The sequence below is a fragment of the Phocoena phocoena genome, chromosome 1, assembly GCF_963924675.1.
Source record: "Phocoena phocoena chromosome 1, mPhoPho1.1, whole genome shotgun sequence".
NCBI lineage: Eukaryota > Metazoa > Chordata > Mammalia > Artiodactyla > Phocoenidae > Phocoena > Phocoena phocoena.
In genome coordinates, this window is record NC_089219.1 from 142,236,509 (window position 1) to 142,243,752 (window position 7,244).

General features: G+C 39.5%; 1 pseudogene; it reads right to left on the reverse strand.

Annotated features, from left to right (window-relative positions):
- Nucleotides 1-4,055: 4,055 nt before the first annotated feature.
- LOC136138249 (telomeric repeat-binding factor 2-interacting protein 1 pseudogene) lies at nucleotides 4,056-5,246 on the reverse strand (annotated as a pseudogene).
- Between the last annotated feature and the right edge of the window lie 1,998 nt (nucleotides 5,247-7,244).

Sequence of the window (7,244 nt, forward strand, 5' to 3'; positions counted from 1 at the left end):
GTTTCTTTCCCCCAAGACTGCTTTGGCTACTCGGGGTCTTCTGTGTCTCCATACAAATTTTAAGATTTTTTGTTCTAGGTCTGTAAAAAATGCCATTGGTAATTTGATAGGGACTGTATTGAATCTGTAGATTGCTTTCGGTAGTATTGTCATTTTCACAATATTGATTCTTCCAATCCAAGAACATGGTATAACTCTCCATCTGTTGGTATCATCTTTAATTTCTTTCATCAGTGTCTTATAGTTTTCTGCATACAGGTTTTTGTCTCCCTAGGTAGGTTTATTCCTAGGTATTTTATTCTTTTTGTTGCAATGGTAAATGGGAGTGTTTCCTTAATTTTTCTTTCAGATTTTTCATCATTAGTGTATAGGAATGCCAGAGATTTCTGTGCATTAATTTTATATCCTGCAGCTTTACCAAATTCATTGATTAGGTCTAGTAGTTTCCTGGTGGCATCTTTAGGATTCTCTATGTATAGTATCATGTCATCTGCAAACAGTGACAGTTTTACCTCTTCTTTTCCAATTTGTATTCCTTTTATTTCTTTTTCTTCTCTGATTGCCATGGCTAGGACTTCCAAAACTATGTTGAATAATAGTGGTAAGAGTGGATATCCTTGTCTAGTTCCTGATCTTAGAGGAAATGCTTTCAGTTTTTCACCATTGAGAATGATGTTTGCTGTGGGTTTGTCATATATGGCCTTTATTACGTTGAAGTAGGTTCCCTCTGTGCCCACTTTCTGGAGAGTTTTTATCATAAATTGGTGTTGAATTTTATCAAAACTTTTTTCTGCATCTATTGAGATGATCATATGGTTTTTCTTCTTCATTTTGTTAATATGGTGTATCACATTGATTGATTTGCATATATTGAAGTATGCTTGCATCCCTAGGATAAATCCCACTTCATCATGGTGTATGAAACTTTTAATGTGTTGTTGGATTCTGTTTGCTAGTATTTTGTTGAGGATTTTTGCATCTATATTCATCAGTGGTATTTGTTTATAATATTTTTTTTTGTAGTATCTTTGGTGTTGGTATCAGGGTGATGGTGGTCTCATAGAATGAGTTTGGGAGTGTTCCTTCCTCTGCAATTTTTTGGAAGAGTTTGAGAAGGATGGGTGTTAGGTCTTCTCTAAATGTTTGATAGAATTCACCTGTGAAGCCATCTGGTCCTGGACTTCTGTTTCTTGGAAGATTTTTAATCACAGTTTCAATTTCATTACTTATGATTGGTCTGTTCATATTTTCTATTTGTTACTGGTTCAGTCTTGGAAGGTTATACCTTTCTAAGAAGTTGTCCTTTTCTTCCAGGTTGTCCCTTTTATTGGCATAGTGTTGCTTGTAGTAGCCTCTTACGATGCTTTGTATTTCTGTGGTGTCTGTTGTAACTTCTACTTTTTCATTTCTAATTTTATTGATTTGAGTCCTCTCCCTCTTTTACTTGATGAGTCTGGTTAATGGTTTTTCAATTTTGTTTATCTTCTCAAAGAACCAGCTTTTAGTTTTATTAATCTTTACTATTGTTTCTTTGTTTCTATTTCCTTTATTTCTGTTCTGATCTTTATGATTTCTTTCCTTGTGCTAACTTTGGGTTTTGTTTGTTCTTCTTTCTCTAGTTCCTTTAGGTGTAAGGTTAGATTATTTATTTGAGATGTTTCTTGTTTCTTGAGGTAGGCTTGTATAGCTATAAACTTCCCTCTTAGAACTGCTTTTGCTGCATCCCATAGGTTTTGGATCGTCGTGTTTTCATTGTCATTTGTCTGTAGGTATTTTTTGATTTCCTCTTTGATTTCTTCAGTGATCTCTTGGTTATTTTGTAACGTATTGTTTAGCCTCCATGTGTTTGTGTTTTTAACATTTTTTTCCCTGTAATTGATTTCTAGTCTCATAGTGTTGTGGTCAGAAAAGATGCTGGTATGATTTCAGTTTTCTTAAATTTACTGAGGCTTGTTTTGTGACCCAAGATGTGATCTATCCTGGCAAATAATCCTTGCGCACTTGAGAAGAAAGTGTAATCTGCTGTTTTCGGATGGAATGTCCTATAAATATCAATTAAATCTATCTGGTCTATTGTGTCATTTAAAGCTTCTGTTTATTTATTTATTTTCATTTTGGATGATCTGTCCATTGATGTAAGTGAGGTGTTAAATTCCCCCACTATTATTGTGTTACTGTCGATTTCCTATTTTATAGCTGTTAGCAGTTGCCTTATGTATTGAGGTGCTCCTATGTTGGGTGCATATATAGTTGTAATTGTCATACCTTCTTCTAGGATTGATCCCTTGACCATTATGTAATGTCCTTCCTTGTCTCTTGTAACATTCCTTATTTTAAAGTCTGTTTTATCTGATACGAGTATTGCTACTCCTGCTTTCTTCTGATTTCCATCTGCATGGAATATCTTTTTCCATCCCCTTACTTTCAGTCTGTATGTGTCCCGAGGTCTGAAGTGGGTCTCTTGTAGACAGCATAGATATGGGTCTTGTTTTTGTATCCATTCAGCAAGCCTGTGTCTTGTGCTTGGAGCATTTAATCCATTCACGTTTAAGGTAATTATCGATATGTATGTTCCTATGACCATTTTCTTAATTGTTTTGGGGGTGTTTTTGTAGGTCCTCTTCTTCTCTTGTGTTTCCCACTTTGAGAAGTTCCTTTAGTATTTGCTGTAGAGCTGGTTTGGTGGTGCTGAATTGTCTTAGCTTTTGTTTGTCTGTAAAGTTTTTGATTTCCCCATCGAATCTGAATGAGGTCCTTGCTGGGTAGAGTAATCTTGGTTGTGGTTTCTTCCCTTTCATCCATTTAAGTATATCATGCCGCTCCCTTCTGGCTTGTAGAATTTCTTCTGAGAAATCAGCTGTTAACCTTATGGGAGTTCCCTTGTATGTTATTTGTCGTTTTTCCTTTGCTGCTTTCAATAACTTTTCTTTGTCTTTAATTTTTGCCAGTTTGATTACTATGTGTCTCGTCGTGTATCTCCTTGGGTTTATCCTGTATGGGACTCTCTGTGCTTCCTGGACTTGGGTGGCTATTTCTTTTCCCATGTTAGGGAAGTTTTCAACTATAATCTCCTCAAATATTTTCTCTGGTCCTTTCTCTCTCTCTTCTCCTTCTGGTACAAATGTTGTTGTGCAATAATGCAAATGTTGTGCAATAATGCAAATGTTGTTGTGTTTAATTTTGTCCCAGAGGTCCCTTAGGTTGTCTTCATTTCTTTTTGTTCTTTTTTTTTTTTTTACAAAGTTCTATTTATTTTCAATAATGAAATCAACACAACAAAGAGGAATTAATCCTCTAATTTTTAAATCTAACCTATTCTTAGCACAAAACTATCCTCAATAAATAGAAACACATTACTAGTAACCAAGTAAGACTTTTCCCAAGACTGTCTAAATTTTTGTGTTTTAAACAAAACTGGATGGTAGATAAAGAAACACATGCTAGAGACTTAACTGACACAGACTTGAAGAAAAGAACAGCCAACAAACAGTCTCCCCAAATATAAGTTGGCAAAAGGAATATGGGGTTTTCAAAGCAGCCCAGAAATCAGAGTTCACTGGGGGATGCAAGGGTTTGGGACAGTCCATGTTCCAAGGCCTTGTAATTAAATCTTTCCACATTCCTAGATTCTTGATTTGGAATCTATCATAATCTAGAGAAGCTTCTGCCAAAGGATAGGAGGCTCTTTATTTATGCTTTCTGAAAAGACCCATCTAATTTTCCGCCTTTGACTTTGTCACTAGCTCCTCTCACCAATACAGCAGGGATTCCATTCCAGAAAGCGGTTATTACTATGTAAACCAACCTCTCTGTTTTTGATTTTCCTTTTACAAACACATTGATACTGCCAGGAACAGATCTAAATATATCCAATTTCTTTTATTTTCATCCTCCAACTTTGCTTGGCTACAAAATCTAGGACTCACAGAGCAACAATAGCATTTGGTCAAAAGATGAGTGTCAGTTCCAATGTAAAAATCTCTGAAGTTCAATAGTCACAAAAAATTTTTTTAATGCCTTATCTGCCAAAGCTTTTTTTTTCATTATCTTGCCAATTATTTCTTTCGGAATTCAATCATCCGAGCTGCATTCTGAGCACCAAATTTTTTGACCAGTGCATCCCGGGTACCCTCATCATCTTTTTGCAAATCTAAGTCATCCTGTCGGGACCAAATGGGATACCCATCAGCTCTCTGACCAGAGTCTAAAAAGGAGGAAGTACCCTCCAGCTCACCACTATTTTTTAGGAAGGCCTGTGTAACTGTCGACAGATCCAAGTTAAACTTTTCCATTAACTGCCGGATGATCTTAATGGCAGCTCCCACCTCTGGTGCGGAAACTTTTTCTTCTTCTTCTGCTTCCTCATCAGGCTGTGTTTCTGAGTCTTCCTCAGGTGTGGGTGGATCATCATCACACATTGTTATATGTATTTCAAAATCAGGGCTCTCATCCACCACAATCTCCTCAAACTCCCGGGTGGCTTCTACAAGCATCTTTTTGACTGCTTCTTCATTCTCCTTGATCTCTTCCTTTTCAAATTCTTCTTCAGGCAAGTCTGGAGTTCTCTTATTCTGTGGTTCCCCGCTATCAGCATCCTCGGCGTCTTGCTCAGTTTTCCGCTTGAGTTTCTGGGAGGAGGGGCTCACTGGGGCCTCCCCCAACAGGTACTTATGCTCCTGGACCCGCAGGCGCTTGAGATAGTGGTCCTTCATGGACTGCCACGAGTGCTGGGTGAGCGAGCTCTTCTCCATTGCTTTCCACAAGGCGTTGCCGGTGACGGAGCTGGGCGAGCAGGCATGTTCCTTCACATAGGTCAAGATGGCCACGTCCGAGAAGACGATCTGCCCCGCCTGTGGCTGCAGCTTGGGCTCCGTGGCGGCGGTGCCCCCAGCCTGAGCCCCGGGCTTCGTCTCTGGGGCCTGGTCGGCCCCTGGAGCCGGGCCCAACCGATAGGCCTCCAGCGCGAGCCTCTCGTTGCGCTCCACGCAGTCCAGGATGTACTGCGTGGAAATGAAGTCGCCCAAGGCCTTGGCCGCCGCCTCCCCGGGCTGAGCCAGCAGCACGGCCCCGGGCTCCTGCATGCGACACAAGGTGCCGCCTCCGTGCAGGATGAGCGTCGAGAGCCTGCGCTTCGCCGGGCTGGGACGCACGTAGAAGGACATGGAGCTGCCATCCTTCCTCACGAACAGAGTCGAGGAATGGGTTGGCCCATTGGGGCCTTTGCCCAAATCCATCGCCTCAGCCATAGCTCACGCCGAGCACCAGAAGAAGGTGCCGTCTTGCCAGCACACGGCGTACAGAGACCCTCGTTCTTTTTTTAAAATTCTGTTCCTCAGCAGTGCATTCCACCATTCTGTCTTGCAGGCCACTTATCCATTCTTCTGCCTCAGTTTTTCTGCTATTGATTCCTTCTAGTGTAGTTTTCATTTCAGTTATTGTATTGTTCATCTCTGTTTGTTTGTTCTTTAATTCTTCTGGTCTTTGTTAAACATTTCTTGCATCTTCTCGATCTTTGCCTCCATTCTTTTTCCGAGGTCCTGGATCATCTTCACTATTATTATTCTGAATTCTTTTTCTGGAAGGTTGCCTACCTCCACTTCATTTAGTTGTTTTTCTGGGGTTTTATCTTGTTCCTTCATCTGGTACATAACCCTCTGCCTTTTCATCTTGTCTATCTTTCTGTGAATGTGGTTTTTGTTCCACAGGCTGCAGGATTGTGAGAGAGCATTTCTGATGTTTCCTACTACTGAATTGAAAATGCGTATGAAACCTGTAAATGCACAGTACTGTAAATACCTGCACTGATTGAATAGTCTCCCACTTTGTTTCTCCTGTGAAACAAGTTTACTACATGTGAAAACTGCATTGGCTTTTTGAGGTCACAGGTAAAAGTGGGTTTGAAAGTGGTCAGTGAACAGTTGTGGGGTAGCTACTCTCAGCTCCTCTGCGTTGAGCTTCATAGTCTCAGCTAGCAGTCCACCCTACTTGCAGTTCACAATATCTGTCACTTGGGCGCAGCATAATGACATACGTACAGACCTGATGTCTGGTTTAACAAGGAAGAACTGATTGCAGAGCAAACCACAGAGCCCACGAACATGAAAATCAGGTCAAGTGTTTTTTCATACACACTGCTCAACTGATTGAAACACAAGGTGAGCGTATTAGAAAGAACAGTTATTTTTCTATAATTGAAAATCCTTATCCAAAGAATATGTGATTTGCATTAGAAAATTATTTGTAATTATGAATTTTAAATTAGGGTTTAAGGGGTGGGGGGGCAGGGTGGAAGAATGAATGATGTCTTTCCTGTCTGTGCATGGAACCATACATAGTAGTTAAGCCATTTGGCACTAATGTCAGACTTCTTTGTCTTAACCTACCATGATATTTTGGGCAAGTTATTTAACATGTTTATGCCTTAATTTCCTCAAATACAACACAGGGGGAATTATAGTATGCATTCATAGGTTTGTTAAGGATGAAATGACCAATTTTAATACACATATACAGTACATGTAAGTGCAATGTAAATGTTAATTTGGATTATATTCATGAGGTAAATGCTGACCTTTTCAAGTTAAAAGACCTCAACTGAGTATCAGCACACAAGAAAGCATTTGAGTGAGATGCTTACACTGTATTTTATGGTCGTTGGTCATAATGATCCTGGAAAAAATACGTTTGAAGAAGCTATTTAAGAGGAGAGCAAAAATATTAACGAAAAGAAATTTAAGTTTAAGTGTAAATTAGGGGAGAGGTCTCACGAGTGCTTATGTGGAAGAGAAATTTCCCTTCTTCACAAAGTCTTGAACCAGTACCTTTTAGTCAGTAACAGAGTAGTGGCTCCTTCCTACTCAGGAACTCACCTGTTACTAATGAAAGCAATATCGCAGTAAATAAGACCTGAAAAAACCTTAACAAAAAGACAATTCAAATTGAGGAAACAGTCTTTTTGAGTTCCGAATCCAAATTCAGTCTGCACTTACCAAGAACTTAAGAGAACTTAAACGAGCTTAAACTTTCTGGAGATAGAAGACCTGCACCCATGAAGGTGAAGCTATACAAGTACCAGATTGAATGAGGTTGGAACTTAGAGGAAAAAGAAAGTTGAGCTAGAATGATTAAGTGGTAAAGAACTGGAAGTGGGATTTTAATGTGGCCTTAAATATTGTTTGGGATTTGGAAAGGAGAAGGAGGAAGAAGAAAACTTAGGTGGGTGTTATGGACTGAATTGTATCCCC